Here is a 22448-nt window from a genome sequence, read left to right as displayed (position 1 = left end):
TCGGCATACTGGTTCATGGAATACGTCGTCTTGACTGGGAGAAAATGTGCTGACTTGGTCAATCGATCAACAATAACCCAAATAGAGTTAAAACCTTTCTGCATTCTGGGAAGACCAGTCACGAAATCCATCGTAATATGCTCCTACTTCCACTGAGGAATCGGCAAAGATAGCAATGTCCCAGCAGGGCTCTGGTGCTCAATCTTCACCTGCTAACAAGTTAGGCACTGAGAAATAAACATGGCAATATCTTTCTTCATACCTGGCCACCAGTAGAGTCTACGAAGATCCTGATACATCTTAGTGCTGCCTGGATGTATCGAATATTGCGCGGTATGAGCCTTTGTCAAGACGTCTCGCCGAATATCATCACCAGCGGGAACACAAATACAGCCTCTGAAAGTCACCAAACCATCTCTATTCGATCCAAACTCTGAGTTACCTCTCTCCTCTGCTCTGGCTCTCAACTCTGTCAACTGAACATCGTCAGTCTGCTCTCTACGGATCTTGTCCGTCAATGTAGCCCGAATGACCAGCGCTGAAAGGCGAGCAATGGTTCCAGGGACTAGCAAAGAAATCTCCTCTCGCTGCAATTCCATCAACAATGGCTTCTGAATCATCGAACTCAAGGAAGAACTCGGCTTACGGCTCAAAGCATCCGCTACAACATTCGCTTTCCCTGGGTGGTAAATAATCGTCACATCATAGTCTTTGACAAGCTCTAACCACCGTCTCTGTCGCATGTTGAGCACTTTCTGGGAAAACAGATACTTCAAACTCTTGTGGTCCGTGAAAATTGATGAAACTTAAAATTAATAATTTATTATATGTTAAAACCTGTATTTTAAAATTTTAAGTTTCATTAAAATTATAAATTATGTTATTTTAGTATTGTTTGTTTATATTTAAATGTCTTACTAAATTTGTTTTATTTTCAGGTTTTTTTACGTGTTGGTAAAATAATGATAACTCAACCTAGAAAATTCAAATGGAGGTGACTCAAACATGGTTGGAATCATTGAGAAGTTATCTACAACTTTGCAGAAGACATGATTGCCTAAAAAGCTCATTAAGATGATCAAATATTGCAAAGATCAAAAGGAAGACACATTTACTTTTACTATGACCATCATTTAGTAAAAAATTCATAACTATTTCAATATTTATCCAAATGAGGTGAATCAAGTGGCCAAACTCATCTACACAAAATTCCCCACATGTTTGTGGCCTTAATCAGAGTCAAAGTTGTGACACCTCTGACCTCTTTAAATAAAATACACAGCGGAAATTAAAATTTTCTTTAAAATACGGAAGGAGTTTCAAAATACATTTCTTTAAACATCTTTACAAAATAACAATACATGATCATTTGAATGACATAACAAAATACAAAACATCATTCCTATGATCATGCCAAAATCTTCCTTCCAACGGTGTATGCATATGACCCCCTGTCCCCAGTCAACGTCCCGGGCCGCCACTCTGATCTGCATCACAAGAAATAACTTAAATGAGAATAAATCTCAGCAAGTGGAACTCTTACATAGCAATGACAATAAACTCTGTAAAACATAGCTTTGAAATCATAAATACCATCCACTTTGAATCATAAACTCTGAACATGAATATCATAGCAATAGCATATAAATGAGATGGTATTTCTCTTTACTCTGGTTGGATTGATATCAATAGTATCTCTGCTCTGGGGTGCTCGTATCCCAAATCGATATAAACCGATAACTCTGAGGGATATAAGCCTATGGTCGTTGATCAACTAATTGCATGCAATCTCTGACTTTGTATCTATCAATCCAATAAAACATTTAAACTCTTTCTCTTTGGCATTTAAACAAAACTTTAGAAACTATACTCTTTGTATTCCCTTTGAACAATTGAGACATCAAATGCCTCCAATATATATAACAATTGAATCAATACAAACTATGGATCAAATGGAAGGGAAAATCACAATAAAACCTTTGAAACACAATACATATTTATACATGTGAGCACAAGGGATGAAATTCCACTTACAAACCAATAGAACACCTCAATCAAAGCTCTTGAACACCACCTACAACAATAATCCATAAATAACACCAACATCAACTCTATATCCAAGGATCCAAGCTAAATAATCTATAAATCCACAAGAACAACAAACCCAAGTCAACTCTTAACTCAAAACCTTAAAAGAATCGCACCAAAAGCTTACCTTAGCTTCCTAGCACCAAGGAGAACCACGATCTCAAGTGGAAACGCAAACTAAACGCTTGAATCGAAGATAGAAAGTGAAAGAAATGGATGAAAACCCTTGCTAGAAGAGAGAAAATCGGAAATGAGAAGAAAGGAAAAGGGAAAGTATGGCCAACCACTCCCAAAAAGTAACTAAATATCTCGCCCATACCTAGACCGCGGGTGCGCTGCCACAAGCACCGCGGGTGCTCCTAGCTCACGGCACAACACAAAATTCTGGAACACTCGGACCGCGGGTGCGGCGCTGCAGACACCGTGGGTGCGGCCCTTGCACTACCGCAGGTGCGGTCCTGCCACGGCTTCCCAACTCCAAAATCATGAATAGTACACCGCGGGGGCACTCCTCTAATAGCGCGGGTGCACTCTGGTCACGGCCAAGATCAAAACTCAACCAAATAAAATCGATCCGAAACTCTGAAACGAACAACCAACAACAACTAATACCTCATGACAATAATAACCAATAATACTATGGCCCAAAACACAACTCTAAACATCTAATCACATAACCCAAATAACAAGCAAAGCTTAAACCGTACCGTACACCGGGCTCAGCTATTACAATCTCCCCTCCTTAGAGGAATTTCGTCCGCGAAATTGACGTCACAGAACGAACAACTCAGGATACTTCTCTCTCATCTCATCCTCTGGTTCCCACGTAGCCTCTTCGATCAAATGGTTCCTCCAAAGGACTTTAACGATGCCGATCTCTTTGTTCCTCAAAACACTAACTCTGCGATCCAGAATCTGAATCGGAATCTCTTGGTAAGTCAAATTCGGCGTCAAGTCCAATGGCTCGTGGTGAAGAACATGGGAAGGATTCGCAATATACTTCCTGAGCATCGAAACATGAAACACATTGTGAACTCTGTCAAGATTTGGCGGTAAGGCTAACCTGTAGGCTCGATCACCAACTCTGTCCAAAATCTCAAATGGACCAATAAACCTCGGACTCAGCTTACCCTTCTTGCCAAACCTCATCACACCCTTGAGAGGTGCTATCTTCAGAAACACATGATCGCCAACCTCGAACTGCAATGGCCTACGACGAACATCTGCATAGCTCTTCTGTCTCGACTGCGCTGTCTTCATCCTCTCTCGGATCACAGCAACAACATCAGCAGTCTGCTGGACCAACTCTGGTCCTAAAATCTTCCTCTCGCCAATCTCATCCCAATACAAGGGAGATCTGCACTTCCTGCCATAAAGTGCCTCATACGGTGCCATGCCAATCGTCACCTGGTAACTGTTATTATACGTGAACTCAACCAAAGGAAACTTAGAATCCCAGCTACCTGGATAATCGATAGTACAAGCTCTGAGCATATCCTCAAGAATCTGAATGACTCTCTCTGACTGACCGTCGCTCTGAGGGTGATAAGCTGTACTAAATGCTAACCGCGAACCCATAGCTCTGTGCAAACTCTTCCAAAACTCTGAAGTAAACCTGGGGTCACGATCAGACACGATCGACACAGGAACACCATGAAGTCTAACAATCTCTGCAATATAGTCCTCAGCATACTGGTTCATGGAATACGTCGTCTTGACTGGAAGAAAGTGCGCTGACTTGGTCAATCGATCAACGATAACCCAAATGGAATTGAAACCTCTCTGCACTCTGGGAAGACCAGTCACGAAATCCATAGTAATATGCTCCCACTTCCACTGAGGAATCGGCAATGATAGCAATGTCCCAGCAGGTCTCTGATGCTCGATCTTCACCTGCTGACAAGTAAGGCACTGAGAAATGAACATGGCAATATCTTTCTTCATACCTGGCCACCAGTAAAGTCGACGAAGATCCTGATACATCTTCGTACTGCCTGGATGAATCGAATATGGCGCAGTATGAGCCTCTGTCAGAATGTCTCGTCGAATATCATCGCCAATAGGAACACAGATACGGCCTCTGAAAGTCACCAAACCCTCTCCATTCAGCCCAAACTCTGAGTTACCTCTCTCCTCTGCTCTAGCTCTCATCTCTGTCAACTGAACATCAACAGTCTGCTCTCTACGGATCCTGTCCGTCAATGTAGCCCGAATAACCAACGCTGAAAGGCGAGCAATGGTCCCCGGAACTACCAAAGCAATCTCCTCTCTCTGCAAATCCATCAACAATGGCCTCTGAATCAAAGAATTCAAGGAAGAACTCGACTTACGACTCAACGCATCAGCACAACGTTCGCCTTCCCTGGGTGGTAACTGATAGCCACATCATAATCTTTGACAAGTTCTAACCACCTCCTCTGCCGCATGTTGAGCTCTCTCTGAGAAAACAGATACTTCAAACTCTTGTGGTCCGTGAAGATCTCACATTTTTTGCCATACAAATAATGTCTCCAGATTTTCAGGGCGAAAACCACAGCTGCCAGCTCTAAATCATGCGTCGGATAATTCCTCTCGTAATCCTTCAACTGGCGAGAAGCATAAGCAATGACCTTACCTCGCTGCATCAGCACTGCACCAAGGCCTTTCTTCGACGCATCTGTATAGACAACAAAATCCTCAGAACCACTGGGCAATGAAAGAACAGGAGCTGTCGTCAATCTATCCTTCAACTCCTGAAATCCACTCTGGCAATCAATGGACCACTCGAACTTCACAGTCTTCCTCATCAATTTGGACAATGGCAGGGCAATCTTGGAAAAATCTGAAATGAAACGACTATAATAACCCGCCAAACCAAGGAAACTGCGTACCTCTGAGACAGTGGTAGGAATAGGCCACTTCTGAATTGCCTCAATCTTCACTGGATCAACGGCAATGCCATCTTTCGAAACAACATGGCCTAAGAAAGAAATCTGATCCAGCCAAAACTCACACTTCTTCAACTTGGCAAACAACCTCTTCTCCCTCAACAAACGGAGAACAACTCTGAGATGCTCTGCATGAAGCTCTCTGGTCTTGGAATAGATCAAGATGTCGTCGATGAAAACAATGACGAAGCTATCCAAGAACGGCTTGAACACACGGTTCATCAGGTCCATGAAAACTGAAGGGGCATTGGTCAGACCAAAAGACATCACAAGAAACTCATAGTGACCATACCTGGTCCTGAATGCCGTCTTAGGGATATCGGACTCCCTAACCTTCAACTGATAATAGCCAGACCGAAGATCAATCTTTGAAAAGACAGTAGCACCATGCAATTGGTCAAACAAATCATCAATCCGTGGCAACGGATACTTATTCTTGACAGTCACTTTGTTAAGCTCTCGGTAGTCGATACACAGCCGCAACGACCCATCTTTCTTCTTGACAAATAGAACCGGAGCTCCCCAAGGCGAAGAACTCGGACGAATAAAACCCTTGTCCAAAAGATCCTGCAACTGCGTCTTCAACTCCTTCATCTCGGTAGGGGCCATTCGGTACGGAGCCTTAGAAATAGGAACCGTACCTGGAGCTAAATCAATAACGAACTCAACATCTCTGTCCGGCGGCAAACCCGGAACATCATCCTCAAACACATCGGCAAACTCCCTCACAACATCAATATCATCAATATTCAACTTAACCACACCATCCACATCCACAATAGAAGCAAGAAACCCATCGCAACCTCTACACAGCAATCTCTCAGCCTCAAGACATGAAATAAAAGGAAGGACCAGCGAAGTACCTGCACTGGCGAGCGAACCTCCCTTATTGCTATCATCTGCAAAACTCACCGTCTTAGCAACGCAATCGATCACTGCACGATAAGTCGATAGCCAATCCATGCCAAGAATAACATCAAAATCAACCATCGGGATCACAATCAAATCAGCAAAGATCTCTCTATCATCAATACGAACAGGGCATGCATACACAATAGACGTCGGGCACAACACGTCCCCCGAAGGCAATAAGACATTCAACTGGAGGGGAAGAATAGAAGGAACTATACCCAAAGATCTCAAAAACAATTCAGACATAAAAGAATGAGTAGCACCAGTATCAATCAAAGTCGTAGCTACTCTGCCTGAAATTAAAATAGTGCTAGAGATCACAGAAGAATCATGATTAATACCTTCCTTGGTCATCGCAAAGATGCGACCCTGAACCTTCTCTTGGCTAGCTCCTCTTGGACAATCTCGGGCAATGTGGCCTGCCGTGTCACAACGATAGCACGAATGAGTGCCAAATCTGCACTCTCCCCTATGATGTCTCCCACACTTGGGACATAAAGGCTTCTCGGGATCAGATGGAGCAACTGGAACTGTCGGTGGTCTAGGATTCGAGTCCATCTTACCTTTCCCCTTGAATCGATCTCTGCCACGCTGACTCGAACTCTGTCCCCTCTGAGCAATGGCCTGATGCCTCGCCTGCCTCTCCCTACCAATGTCCTTCTCGTCCTGCTCGGCCAACTAAGCCTTGGACATGATCTCCTTGAAAGTCACAGCCTTGGACATATTGATATCTCGACGAATCTCAGCTCTAAGGCCTCGAATGAAATGAGCACCTTTGTCTTTGTCGTTGGAAGCAATGTACGGAGCAAACAAGCAACCCTCTTCAAACTTCCGAATATACTCATCCACATTCAAGCTCCCCTGTCGAAGCTCCAAGAACTCCGAAACCTTCCTCGCTCGAAGCGCGTCGGGGAAATACTTGTCATAGAACAACTCATTAAACTCTGACCACTTCAATGTCGAGACATCAACTCCAACCTTGGTCGCGTTCCACCATATGCGAGCAGCTTTAACCAACATGAATACAGCACAGCTGATACGGTCTCTGTCCTCGTAGTGGAGATGATCGAAGATCGCCTCTAAAGCCTTGACCCACTCGATTGCAACTAAAGGATCGGTGCTCCCTGAAAATTCCGGCGGATCCATCCTCTTAAAAGCAGAAATTATGGCATCAGTGCCAACAACCTGAGCAAATTGCCCTCTTGCTTGACCTCTGCCCTGACCTGCTCCTTGCAATCGGAGCAACTGCTGGATCTGCTCACTATGGACCTTGGCCTGCTCTTTCAATAACTTGCCGAACTCATCGACAACTCTCGAGGAAGAACTATCCTCACCCTCTACTGCTTTCCTCTTAGGTGGCATCCTCTACTCTACAATGGGCTCACAAAAGACATATCAATATATAACAATGGATAGATGCAAGAAAACATACCCGGACAGTTGAAAGTAGACGAAGTCATATGAATTGGTCCGAAGAACACCGCTCTGATACCACTAAATGTGACACCTCTGACCTCTTTAAATAAAATACACAGCGGAAATTAAAATTTTCTTTAAAATACGGAAGGAGTTTCAAAATACATTTCTTTTAACATCTTTACAAAATAACAATACATGATCATTTGAATGACATAACAAAATACAAAACATCATTCCTATGATCATGCCAAAATCTTCCTTCCAACGGTGTATGCATATGACCCCATGTCCACAGTCAACGTCCCGGGCCGCCACTCTGATCTGCATCACAAGAAATAACTGAAATGAGAATAAATCTCAACAAGTGGAACTCTTAGATAGCAATGACAATAAACTCTGTAAAACATAGCTTTGAAATCATAAATACCATCCACTTTGAATCATAAACTCTGAACATGAATATCATAGTAATAGCATATAAATGAGATGGTATTTCTCTTTACTCTGGTTGGATTGATATCAATAGTATCTCTGCTCTGGGGTGCTCGTATCCCAAATCGATATAAACCGATAACTCTGAGGGATATAAGCCTATGGTCGTTGATCAACTAATTGCATGCAATCTCTGACTATGTATCTATCAATCCAATAAAATATTTAAACTCTTTCTCTTTGGCATTTAAACAACACTTTAGAAACTATACTCTTTGTATTCCCTTTGAACAATTGAGACATCAAATGCCTCCAATATATATAACAATTGAATCAATACATACTATGGATCAAATGGAAAGGAATATCACAATAAAACCTTTGAAACACAATACATATATATACATGTGAGCACAAGGGATGAAATTCCACTTACAAACCAATAGAACACCTCAATCAAAGCTCTTGAACACCACCTACAACAATAATCCATAAATAACACCAACATCAACTCTATATCCAAGGATCTAAGCTAAATAATCCATAAATCTGTTAGAGTAGGTGCCCGTCGAGCCAAGTGTTGGCCGAGTGTTCACAATGAAACTCTATGTATAAGCAATCTTTATTTTAGTAATATTTGATATAATTATTTTGGCACATCTTTATCTGTATACCCATGCTAGTTGCATAGATAAAGCCCTTGAATATACAAATAGTAGAAAGAATATGAGATGCTCATATGATGAGTATCATGAAACTCATATTTGTAATACTGTATATTCTAAACGGTTCCTAGTCGATTCAGCCGCCACTAAGAAGGATATAGGCCGCTCGAGTTAGAGACTAGTATCTGCGATGTGAGTACCATGTTTCATTGGTAGGGAACATTGTGATGTCCGAGCATGCAGATAGGTGCTCCTGGTAGAGTGCACTGAACAACCCTCCATTAAAGGACTTTCCAAGTGGTTCTCACTTATCGAGTGGAAACGTCCTAGTTTATGGTTGTACACCATTAGTCCTTATGACCCGGGACAACATTGAGACTCTATGTGCTAGCATTTCATTTTGACTTGTTTACCGACTCTTATGGGGTCATCAGGTGGCAAGGTTGGGTGTCATGTCGAAACATATAGGAGTCGATGCATTGTCGTCGGGGATTCACCGCTTACCTTCGGGTATGGATATTCTATGTGTTATCATGTGTATGTAGGTTGAAATCTCTGGCCAGAGTATGGTGGTAATTATGAAAGGGGTTTCATAGATTACACCATCGATGCAACTACGACATGTGACATTGTATCGATTCAATGACAACTCTCGATAAACCAATGGTTGTCGAATCGATCGGGATATATGAGTTGAAGGGACCGTACTGTACGCTAACCATAATTGAATGGTTCTTGCAGGCACTATCATTTGATACCTAGGGAATCATGTAAGCGATGCTGCTAGGCGTTTAACATGATTGGTTGGGTACTATCAGACTTGAGTTCTGACGTTCTTATTATCAAGGAGTTGATAAGTAAGAATGGAGCAATTGGGGTATGCTCATATAAGGATATGTTTAGTCCGAATCACATAGAGATGTGAACCCACGGCTAGTTGTATCAATGAACCATTGAGGGCCACACAAGTACTAGCTTTCTAGATCCCGTTGAGAAGTAAAATAGTTCAATGTGTTGAACGGCTTATAAAGGAGTTTATAAGCGTAAGGAAAATTAGAAGTATGACTTCTATAAAGGAGAAAATAGTTCAATGTGTTGAACGACTTATAAATGAGTTTATAAGTGTAAAGAAAAATAGAAGTATGACTTCTATGAGAGAAATGTAAATTTTGATTTATGGAAGTGTTCCTAAATTAAAATTTGGCCAAGTGAATAATATATTTGAAAATTGTGATTTTCATAAGCATTATGATGGACTAAATTAAATTAATTCAAGTGTTGAATTAATTAAACACTAGTGGACCTAGTAGAGTCCAAATAATTAAAGTAATTCAAGTGTTGAATTAATTAAATTATATTGAGTCTTGTAGAGCTCAATTTAAATTAATTATTGAACTAGTGGGACTTGGGTAAATTCAAGTAATGTTTAATTAGTCTCAAATATGTTTGAGATAATTAAATTTAGTCCATGGTTTTTAATTTGTTAAAAACCATATAATATGCATGCATGGGAGGTGAAAGGTTGGGAGACTACTTTTTGATTTTTCAAGGCATAGCATGCACCTTTTTGACTCTACTTTTCCTACAACCAAAAAAATGTCTCTCCTTCTCTCCAAGGATGAATAGTGCCGAAAATACTATTCACTTTCTCTCCAATTTTTCTTTCTTCAATGGTTGAAGAAAAACTCTCTTCTCAAATGAAAAATCCTCATATTTTTCTAGTGCAAAATATGAGGGGATCTACCTAGTTGGTGGTGGGCTTAATTTGAAGGAAAGATTCAAGGTAGGAGGAAGCTTGTAGATTTCTTCATGCCATTCAAGAGCTTTGTTGTTTAACAACAAAGTTGGAGCCATACATCAATCCTTGTGATTGATAGGTAAAACTTCTAAACACCCTATGTATGACATTATTTGGTGTTTGTTGTATTTGCTACACATTATCATGAGGTGGCCGAATTTTTGATGAAAAATTAAAATTTTTAAACTTCCGTTGCGCTTCCGGTCACCGTAACCGATCCCCTTTCAAGTGGTATCCGAGCTATGGTTACGTTTTTGTGTAGCAATTACAAGATATTATATTGAGGTCGATTTCTAACCGCATGAGAATGAAATTTTGCAACAAAATTCAAGGTTTGATGGGGATTTTTTCGTCGGGCAGCTCGGGCTGCCCGAGGGGCTGCTTGTTTCGGGCAGCAAGGGCAGCCCGAGGGGCTGCCCGAACAGCCCCATAAATTTAATAAAAAAAAAATTTTTTTTTGCATGTTGGCCGGAATCCGTCGACGGAGATCCGGCGACGGCGATGACGACTAGGGTTTCCAAAAGTGTTTTGGAATATCAAAGTGTCATGGGCCTTGAGTTGTTGGGCCATTAGATGGCTAACATGTTTGTGAATTTTAAATGGGCCAAAATATTTTTGGTGAAAAATAAGTTTTTGGGCCCTTAAGTTTAAAATTACAAAAGTTGCAAATTTTTCTCATGAAATAAATAATCGAAGTTGGACTTTAATTATTTATAGTAAATTGTGATTTACAAGAAATTCGGTTATAAATAAATTAATTTGAAAGTAGACAAAGGTGTTTGTATACTTTGTTAATTTAGTTTATAATCGTGGCGGTTAGTGATTGGATCAAGATATATAATATTGGATCAATTAATTATTGTGATAATTAATTGATGGTGTATGATATGTGATATTATGCATGAAGGATGATCAAAAGCCCAAGCCCAATTTGCTAGGTGTATGCTAGGATATTTTGTGTTGAATGATTGTTATAATTATCTAATTTAAAGTGGGCTTGGTTTATGGCCCGTTCCCACCTCATGAGATGTATCCCTATTTGCCATGGATATTTATTTGTAAATATTAGTATAGTGGATGATCAAGATTGGAAGATGGTGGCCATGATGATTATGAAGATCGAAGACATGTAAATATTGGAAGCTTATGTAATAGTTGCATTTGCATCCCATGCATTTCCCTAGGATTGGACCTAGGCCCGTGTTTAGCTTACACGGTCCATTAGTATTGGGGCGATTGATCATTCTTGTTTGTTTACTGTTTATAATATATGGATGATATGTTATAAATAATGAGTATGTGCGTTATTATTATGATAATAACAAAGTTGCATGAATCCGGCAAACATACGATCAAACATGGCGAGCTTTTAAAATAAAATTAATTATGAGACCTTTCAAAATTAAAAACCCTCATTTTGAATAAGATTCAAAATTAATATCAAGCCCGAAAAGGGGAATTATAAATTTGTTTATAATTTTCTTGTCTTCCATCGAAAATGGGTGCATGATGAACGCTACCCGTACTCGGGGCTCGGCTCATATTATTGGGGGAGCTTTGGGTGCCGGAAAGCTGTGACATCCATTGACATGGTGATGTGAACTACGTGGAACTCCCATGATTTCGGCTCATATTATTGGGGGAACTCATGGCGACCGTCCATTAAGGTTCAACATCGATGGGTAAGGCTTGACACGTGAAGATGAACGACGTCATATTATTGGGTCCTAATCAAACGTGAGACAAAAGTTTACGTAGAGGGTTGCATTGTGATGCAATTGGAAACTACCTTTTATGAATTGTGATTGGCTGATATTATTCGGGATCATAATTCGCTAATTGGACCTTACGTACCTACTGAGGAAAGGAGTTTCCCGTTTTCACTAGAGGGTAGTGAAAAATGTCAAAACAGTGGGAGCACATATTTATGAAGTAAAAGTCCAAACTTCATATCTTACTAAATATTTAAAATAGTCATCAACATTTATCTGTTTTACTTTTCAATACAAATTGACAATGTCTTCAATGCGCAATCCGATATCTGTAATACTCGACAAACACATATTAACTGGACCTAATTACTTCACTTGGCTAAGAAACCTGAAAATCGTCTTGAATTCGGAAAGGGTAGCATATACACTGACTGAGTCGCCCCCTGTTGAGGCTCCGACTGACTGCACTCCTGAGGAATTGTAGACTTACAAGGAATGGTGTGACCATGACTTGATAGCCAGGTGTTATATGCTGACTTCTATGAATGATGAGCTGCAGAGGCGTTTTGAGGATGCAAAGAATGCTGCTGACATTCATAAGCACCTCAAATAGCTGTTTTGTGAGCAGGCTCGGCCTCTTAGGCATGCTACCGTCAAGGAGCTGATCACTATGCGCATGCGAAATGGGGCCTCGGTCCATGAGCATGGCCTGAAGATGATTGGGCTTGTAGACAAGCTCGTTGGCATGGATATGATCTTGCCTTCGGAGTTGACCACCGACGTGTTGCTCTTATCGCAGCCTAGCTCATTTGATTCTTTTGTGGTGAACTTCAACATGAACAAGATGGAGCCGATTCTTGAGGAGTTGGTGAATATGCTTGTTACGTTTGAATCAACCAACAAGAAAGAGAAGTTGGTTCTTTATGTGGGTTCTTCATCTGGTACGAAGATTGATTTATATGGGAAGGGAAAGAAGCGTTCTTTCCAACGTCCCAAGAAGAACATGCCCTTGTTGAGGCAATCTCCGAATCCCGTTGAGGCAGCCATACCAGTTAGGGCTGACAAGACTAGTGATGTTTGTCATCACTGCAAGAAGCCTGGACATTGGAGGCGTAATTGCAAAGAATATCTTGCCCAGAAAAGTTCTGGAAATGGTATGTTCTACATTGAAGTAAACATTTCAGTTAACTCTACTTCTTGGATATTGGATACCAAATGTTGATCACATCTCTGTAATGAGTTACAGGTGATGGGAAGAAGTAAGAGGATTTGAGAAGGTGAGACCTTATTGGGAATGGCTATGGAGCAAGAGTTGCTGCCAAGACCTTAAGAAATGTTTACTTATTGTTGAACAATGATTTTAAGTTAATTTTAAGAGATGTTTTGTTTGTACCTTTTTGGTGAAAAACAATGTTTCCATTTCTATGGTGATAAAAATGGATATTCTTGTTTATTGAGCAAAGGTGTTTGCAACATTTACAAGAATGAATGTTTAATTGGTACTTGAGAACTTGAAAACGATCTCTATAACTTAAAATTGAAAGATATTCCATTAAATGTCCATTCAAAGGCATACACCATATGAGATATGGATGGGTAAACCTCCTAAGTATTCTTATCTTAGAATATGGGAGTGCCCTGCTTATGAAGCAGGTAGTGGGAGATAAATTGGATAGTCGATCCATTTTATGTTACTTTGTGGGATATCCAAGGAATTCAGTTGGATATCACTTCTATCATCCCCAAGACACAAAGGTGTTTGTTTCTAGGAATGCAACCTTTTTGGAAAAGAAATTTCTATTGGATAGAAAATGGGAGATGATAGAACTCGAAGAGGTTCAAGAGACACCCACAATTATAGAACCCACACCCGAAGAGACAAGTGAGGAGATACAAGCTCCTAAAAGATCCGAGAGAGTCTCGAGACCACCTATGAGGTATGGTCTGCTTCTTGAAGAGGGCCATGATGAGCCTATCCATGGATGTGATCCAAGGACCTTCAAGGAAGCATTATCTGATGCCGATTCATCCTAAATGGCTTGAAGCAATGGAATCTGAGATGAATTCCATGCATTCGAACCAAGTGTGGAATCTCGTGGATCCACCTGAGGGAAAGGTTCCCATAGGGACTTGGGACGGATGGGAAGGTATTGACCTTCAAGGCGCGATTGGTGGCAAAAGGATATACTCAAAGACAAGGAGTTGACTTTGAGGAAACCTTTTCACCAGTTGCAATGTTCAAGTCCATAAGGATTTTGCTAGCCATAGCTGCATGGTATGACTATGAGATATGGCAGATGGATGTCAAGAAAGCCTTTCTTAATGGGGATATTAAGGAAGAGATTTACATGTATCAAACCTGGAGGGTTTACATCTATCGGAAGTGAGCATATGGTATGCAAACTTCAGAGATCTATTTATGGTCTAAAGCAGGCATCTAGGAGTTGAAACCTTAGATTCGATAGTACAATCAAAGAGTTGATTTACTAAGAATCCTGAGAAACTCTGTGTATAAGAAGGTTAGTGGGAGTGTTGTGACATTCCTGGTGTTTTATGTTGATGACATTCTAATAATTGGGAATGATGTAGGAATGTTGCAATCAACTAAGATATGGTTAGCGAGTAAGTTCTCGATGCAGGACTTGGGTGAAACATCTTTTGTATTGGGATACAGATCTATAGAGATAGATCGAAAAGATTGCTTGGTCTCACCCAGTCCACATACATTGATACCATCGTGAAGCGGTGCTCGATGGATAAGTCCAAGAGAGGACATCTACCAATGTGTCATTGCGTGTCCCTATCCAAGTCTGTCTTTCAAGACTGATGCAGAGATAGCGGCGATGACAAAGCATTCCTTATGCATCTGCGATTGGTAGCATCATGTATGAGATGATATCTACACGTCCTGACGTGGTTTTCGCACTAAGTGTAGTGAGTAGACATCAATCGAACCCTGGTCTTCCACACCTGAAAGCTGTGAAAGACATCCTCAAGTAGTTGAGAAGGACCAATAAATTGTTCTTGGTCTATGGGGTGGAGAACTAAAATTGGAAGGCTATACCGACTCTAGCTTCCATAGCGATATCGATGACTCGAAGTCAACCTCTGGGTTTGTATTCATGCTCAATGGTGCTGCTGTCGCTTGGAAGAGTTCCAAGCAAGACAATACTGCGGATTCCAGCACAGAGGCCGAATACATTGTTGCATCAGATGCAACAAGGGAGGCTGTTTGGATAAGGAATTTCGTCTAAGAGTTGGACGTCATTCCTAATGGAGTTGCTCCTGTCCCGGTGTTGTGTGACAACACGGGAGCTTTAGCTCAAGCAAAGGAGCCAAGGTCTCATCAGAAGTCCAAACATGTATTGAGAAAGTACCACTTCCTCGAAGAGATTGTGGAAAGTAGAGAAGTGTCTTTTGACATAGTCGGCTCCGCAGATAATGTTGTTGATCCACTAGCTAAGCCTTTACCTGGACCATTATTCGACAAGCATCGCGAATCAATGGGTTTAAAGCATATGGGTAGTTGGCTCTAGTGCAAGTGGGAGATTGTTAGAGTAGGTGCCCGTCGAGCCAAGTGTTGGCCGAGTGTTCACAATGAAACTCTATGTATAAGCAATCTTTATTTTAGTAATATTTGATATAATTATTTTGGCACATCTTTATCTGTATACCCATGCTAGTTGCATAGATAAAGCCCTTGAATATACAAATAGTAGAAAGAATATGAGATGCTCATATGATGATTATCTTGAAACTCATATTTGTAATACTGTATATTCTAAACGGTTCCTAGTCGATTCAGCCGCCACTAAGAAGGATATAGGCCGCTCGAGTTAGAGACTAGTATCTGCGATGTGAGTACCATGTTTCATTGGTAGGGGACATTGTGATGTCCGAGCATGCAGATAGGTGCTCCTGGTAGAGTGCACTGAACAACCCTCCATTAAAGGACTTTCCAAGTGGTTCTCACTTATCGAGTGGAAACGTCCTAGTTTATGGTTGTACACCATTAGTCTTTATGACCCGGGACAACATTGAGACTCTATGTGCTAGCATTTCATTTTGACTTGTTTACCGACTCTTATGGGGTCATCAGGTGGCAAGGTTGGATGTCATGTCGAAACATATAGGAGTCGATGCATTGTAGTCGGGGATTCACCGCTTACCTTCGGGTATGGATATCCTATGTGTTATCATGTGTATGTAGGTTGAAATCTCTGGCCAGAGTATGGTGGTAATTATGAAAGGGGTTTCATAGATTACACCATCGATGCAACTACGACATGACACATAGTATCGATTCAATGACAACTCTCGATAAACCAATGGTTGTCGAATCGATCGGGATATATGAGTTGAAGAGACCGTACTGTACGCTAACCATAATTGAATGGTTCTTGCAGGCACTATCATTTGATACCTAGGGAATCATGTAAGCGATGCTGCTAGGCATTTAACATGATTGGTTGGGTACTATCAGACTTGAGTTCTGACGTTCTTATTATCAAGGAGTTGATAAGTAAGAATGGAGCAATTGGGGTATGCTCATATAAGGATATGTTTAGTCCGAATCACATAGAGATGTGAACCCACGGCTAGTTGTATCAATGAACCATTGAGGGCCACACAAGTACTAGCTTTCTAGATCCCGTTGAGAAGTAAAATAGTTCAATGTGTTGAACGGCTTATAAAGGAGTTTATAAGCGTAAGGAAAATTAGAAGTATGACTTCTATAAAGGAGAAAATAGTTCAATGTGTTGAACGACTTATAAATGAGTTTATAAGTGTAAAGAAAAATAGAAGTATGACTTCTATGAGAGAAATGTAAATTTTGATTTATGGAAGTGTTCCTAAATTAAAATTTGGCCAAGTGAATAATATATTTGAAAATTGTGATTTTCATAAGCATTATGATGGACTAAATTAAATTAATTCAATTGTTGAATTAATTAAACACTGGTGGACCTAGTAGAGTCCAAATAATTAAAGTAATTCAAGTGTTGAATTAATTAAATTATATTGAGTCTTGTAGAGCTCAATTTAAATTAATTATTGAACTAGTGGGACTTGGGTAAATTCAAGTAATGTTTAATTAGTCTCAAATATGTTTGAGATAATTAAATTTAGTCCATGGTTTTTAATTTGTTAAAAACCATATAATATGCATGCATGGGAGGTGAAAGGTTGGGAGACTACTTTTTGATTTTTCAAGGCATAGCATGCACCTTTTTGACTCTACTTTTCCCACAACCAAAAAAATGTCTCTCCTTCTCTCCAAGGATGAATAGTGCCGAAAATACTATTCACTTTCTCTCCAATTTTTCTTTCTTCAATGGTTGAAGAAAAACTCTCTTCTCAAATGAAAAATCCTCATATTTTTCTAGTGCAAAATATGAGGGGATCTACCTAGTTGGTGGTGGGCTTAATTTGAAGGAAAGATTCAAGGTAGGAGGAAGCTTGTAGATTTCTTCATGCCATTCAAGAGCTTTGTTGTTTAACAACAAAGTTGGAGCCATACATCAATCCTTGTGATTGATAGGTAAAACTTCTAAACACCCTATGTATGACATTATTTGGTGTTTGTTGTATTTGCTACGCATTATCATGAGGTGGCCGAATTTTTGATGAAAAATTAAAATTTTTAAACTTCCGTTGCGCTTCCGGTCACCATAACCGATCCCCTTTCAAAATCCACAAGAACAACAAACCCAAGTCAACTCTTAACTCAAAACCTTAAAAGAATCGCACAAAAGCTTACCATAGCTTCCTAGCAACAAGGAGAACCACGATCGAAAAGTCGAAACGCAAACTAAACGCTTGAATCGAAGATAGGAAGTGAAAGAAATGGATGAAAACCCTTGCTAGAAGAGAGAAAATCGGAAATGAGAAGAAAGGAAAAGGGAAAGTATGGCCAACCACTCCTAAGAAGTAACTACATATCTCGCCCATACCTAGACCGCGGGTGCGCTGCCACAAGCACCGCGGGTGCGCCTAGCTCACGGCACAACACAAAATTCTGGAACACTCGGACCGCGGGTGCGGCGCTGCAGACACCGCGGGTGCGGTCATCACCACGGGTGCGGCCCTTGCACTACCGCAGGTGCGGTCCTGCCACGGCTTCCCAACTCCAAAATCATGAATAGTACACCGCGGGGGCACTCCTCTAAGAGCGCGGGTGCACTCTGGTCACGGCCAAGATCAAAACTCAACCAACTAAAATCGATCCGAAACTCTGAAACGAACAACCAACAACAACTAATACCTCAAGACAATAATAACCAATAATACTATGGCCCAAAACACAACTCTAAACATCTAATCACATAACCCAAATAACAAGCAAAGCTTAAACCGTACCGTACACCGGGCTCGGCTATTACAAAAGTGGTGAGAAAAGTCGTGGAACAAGGCATTGAAAGAAGGGACATGGAATTGGAGTTGAGGAGACAAAGAATACTATTACAACTACATGGCATTAATAGAATTTTTGACCCTTTCTCTCATTTGGCCTATAAATAGAGGCCTTGTGCTACCTTGAGAATCATTCTATTTCATTGTAAAATATAGTGTGAGTGTGTGTCAAAGTTCTAAGTTCCAATATATTTTCTTTCATGTTCTCAACTATGAGTGATATTTTAGTATTGATCAAAAGTAAACTTATGGCAAGCTAAATCTATTATGTCAAGGTGAAGAGGATGCATTCTTGGTGAAGTAAGATTGTTTATATTTTGTATATTCTTTCTTTATTTCTTTTCATTTAGCTAACTTATTTTTATTGTAGGTATAAAAATGAATTATTTGTTGTTATCAATTTACATCAAATGCTTGATACCATTAAAGTGGTTATCTTGATTTGTTGTTTAATTTTGATACAATAAATATTTCATCACTTATTATTATATATATAGATATATATATATATTTATATAATAATATCATAATATTTCATTTAGACGATAGCGTGGCTCTGCCGGTTGTTTTAAATGAAATATAATGATTTAATACTAACATCTAACAATCTAACATTTACTTTATCGCAACTAACTTTTATTTTTCGCATCTAACTTTTACTTTCTCGCAACTAACTTTTACTTTTCCGCAACTAACATTTACTTTATCGCAACTAACTTTTACTTTACTGCAATTAACTTATTAAATCAATATATTTCATTTAGGCAATAGCGTGGCTCTGCCGGTTGTTCTAAATGAAATATAATGATTTAATCTAACATTTACTTTATCGCAACTAACTTTTACTTTACTGCAATTAACTTATTAAATAAATATATTTCATTTAGGCAATAGTGTGGCTCTGCCGGTTGTCCTAAATGAAATATAATGATTTAATCTAACATTTACTTTATGCAATTATTTATTTATATAGTTATAATATAATCATAGGTACCATATATACAATATAGGTTAATTCGGTATTTTCTATAGTGGGAACTATATTATATTATGTATGTGTTTAATTTTCTTGGAACCATTATTTATGGTGGTTTCTTTTGTTTTACTTTTAGTTAAACAATATTATATAAACCAAGAATAAATCCTCAAGCCTTGACAATATTTATAATTTGTAAACTTCAGTCTTGCATTTGGTAATCTATAAATTAATAAATTTAAACTCAAAATAACCTCTTTGTGGATCGATCTCGTACTTACGAAATATATTACTTTCAGACAACCTACACTTGGGTGAATTATTATTTAAGTAGTAGCAAGTTTTTGGCGCCGTTGCCGGGGAGGTATAAATTAAGTTTATATTTTTTATTTATGTTTTATTTATAAGTATTGTGTGTTTTTACTTGTATGAGTGTTTGGAGTCGAAAAAAAAGTGGTAGACTTATTCGAGTATCTGAAAATAATTTAAATATGGATGATAATTCAAATAATCAAGATAATGATAATAATAACAATAATAATAATAATAATCAAGAACATGATCAATTAAGAACACTTAGGCACCATATGAACCCTATTAGAACTAGTGACCCATCTTGTTTAGTTTTTCCTCCCGATGCATCTAATTTCAATTTTAAACCTCAAATTATTCAACTTTTACCAAATTTTCATGGCTTAGATTCTGAAAATCCATATTTACATCTAAGAGAATTTGAGGAAGTTTGTAACACTTATAATGATCAAAATTGTAGCATGGATATAGTTCGATTAAAGCTTTTCCCTTTTTCTTTAAAAGATAAAGCTAAAACATGGCTACAAAATTTAAGATCAAGTTCAATAAGATCATGGGAAGAAATGCAACAACAATTTCTCAAAAAGTTTTTCCCTTCCCATAGAACAAACTCTTTTAAAAGACAAATTACAACTTTTTCTCAAAAACAAGGAGAAACGTTTTATCAATGTTGGGATAGATATAAAGAATTACTTAATACATGCCCACATCATGGTTTTGAAACATGGAGAATAGTTTCTCACTTTTATGAAGGTCTAATACCTAAAGATAGGCAAATGATAGAATTCATGTGTAATGGAACTTTTGAAGATAAAAACCCAAATGAAGCTATGGAATATTTGGATTCATTAGCAGAAAATGCTCAAAATTGGGATAATATAGGTACAATAGAACCACCAACAACTAAAATCAATAATTCAACAAATGGGGGTGGTATCTATAATCTTAAAGATGATACAGATATTCAAGCTAAACTTGCATCTTTAGCAAGAAAAATTGAGTCATTAGAAATGAAAAAGAGTGGTCAATTAAAAAGTATTCAAGAAATTGTTTGTCATATATGTGATACACATGATCATGCTACAAAAGATTGTCCAACATTACCTTCATTTAAAGAATGTCTCCATGAACAAGCAAACTATGTTAACAATTATAAAAAACCAATACTAGATCCTTTTTCACCATCATATAATCCGGGATGGAAAAATCATCCTAATTTTAGTTGGAGAAATGATAATAATGCACAACCGTCACAACAATATTTTCAAAATAACCAAAATCATCAAGGTTATATTCCTTATGTTACACCTCCAAGAAAAAACTTTGAAGAAGTAATTCATGCATTTATCCAAAAGCAAGAGTCTATCAATATTCAAAACAGTCAATCTATGAGTGATTTGAAAGAAACTCTTGCAAAATTTGCATCAGCACTTAATATTCATGAAAAAGGAAAATTTCCATCTTAACCTCAACCTTATCCTAAAAATCAAAATCAAGAATTAAAAAATGAAAAAATTGATCAAATAAAATCTGTTATTACCCTTAGAAGTGGTAAAATAGTTAATGATCCATATAGTAATGAAAACAAGGATCATTTAAAATCAAAGAGTAAGGATGATAATTCTGATACTTTTGAGAATGATGATACCTTAAATTTTAAGAATAATATGGTGAATGATAAATCATCTGAAATAGTAAATAAGTCAAATAAACCTCCACCATTTCCTCATGCATTAACAAATTATAAAAAACAAAAAAGTGATTCTGATATCTATGAAGTTTTTAAACAAGTAAAGATAAATATTCCATTATTAGATGCTATTAAACAAGTACCTTCCTATGCAAAATTTTTAAAAGACTTATGTACTGTGAAGATAAAATTGCATGTGTAGAAGAAAGCATTCTTGGCTGAACAAGTAAGTTCTATTCTTCAAAACAATTCTAGTTTAAAATATAAAGATCCTGGTTGTCCAACAATTTCATGTATTATTGGAGAAAATAAAATTAAAAAAGCTTTGTTGGATTTGGGAGCAAGTGTGAATTTACTTCCTTATTCAGTTTATGAAAAACTTAATTTAGGAGAATTAAAACCCACTTCTGTTACTCTCTTACTGGCGGATAGGTCAATCAAAATACCTAGAGGTATTGTAGAAGATGTGTTGGTTCAAGTTGATAAATTCATATATCCTGTAGATTTTATTGTTTTAGATACACAACCAATAGAAGTACATAATGAAATTCCAGTAGTATTGGGACGACCATTTCTAGCAACTTCAAATGTTTTAATTAATTGTCGAAATGGAATAATGAAATTGTCTTTTGGAAATATGACTCTAGAACTTAATGTGTTTAATTTATGTAAACAACCAAGTATTAATGAAAATGAAAATGAAGATGATAATGAAATTTAAACAATTGTGGAATAAAATATACAAGAAGAAAACTTAAATAAACAATGTGAAGTTTTTTCAGTAGAAAGTTTGGAGTCTGAAAATAATTTTAAAGAAGATGATAATACAAAACTTGAATTAAAAGCTTTACCATTAGAATTGAAATATGTATTTCTTGGTCAAAATAAAACATTTCCTGTTGTAATTTCTTCCACTCTTCTACCAAATCAAGAAGAATATTTAATTCAATTACTTAAAAAATATAAAAATGCAATTGGATGGACTTTGAAAGATATAAAAGGTATGAATCCTTTAATTTGTAAACATAAAATTCACTTGGAAGAAAATGCTAAAACGTATCAGCAACCGCAAAGAAGGTTAAATCCACATATGAAAGAAGTTG

General features: G+C 38.3%; 1 non-coding gene across 1 annotated transcript; it reads right to left on the bottom strand.

The window, feature by feature from the left end:
* Window positions 1–20262: 20262 nt before the first annotated feature.
* On the bottom strand, window positions 20263–20373 carry LOC140831253 (small nucleolar RNA R71). The gene has a single exon (XR_012117829.1). It is a non-coding gene; the product is annotated as a small nucleolar RNA R71 (small nucleolar RNA).
* Window positions 20374–22448: the final 2075 nt, after the last annotated feature.

The sequence above is a fragment of the Primulina eburnea genome, chromosome 4, assembly GCF_022965805.1.
Source record: "Primulina eburnea isolate SZY01 chromosome 4, ASM2296580v1, whole genome shotgun sequence".
Classification (NCBI taxonomy): Eukaryota; Viridiplantae; Streptophyta; class Magnoliopsida; order Lamiales; family Gesneriaceae; genus Primulina; species Primulina eburnea.
This window is presented reverse-complemented; position numbering and strand designations above follow the sequence as displayed.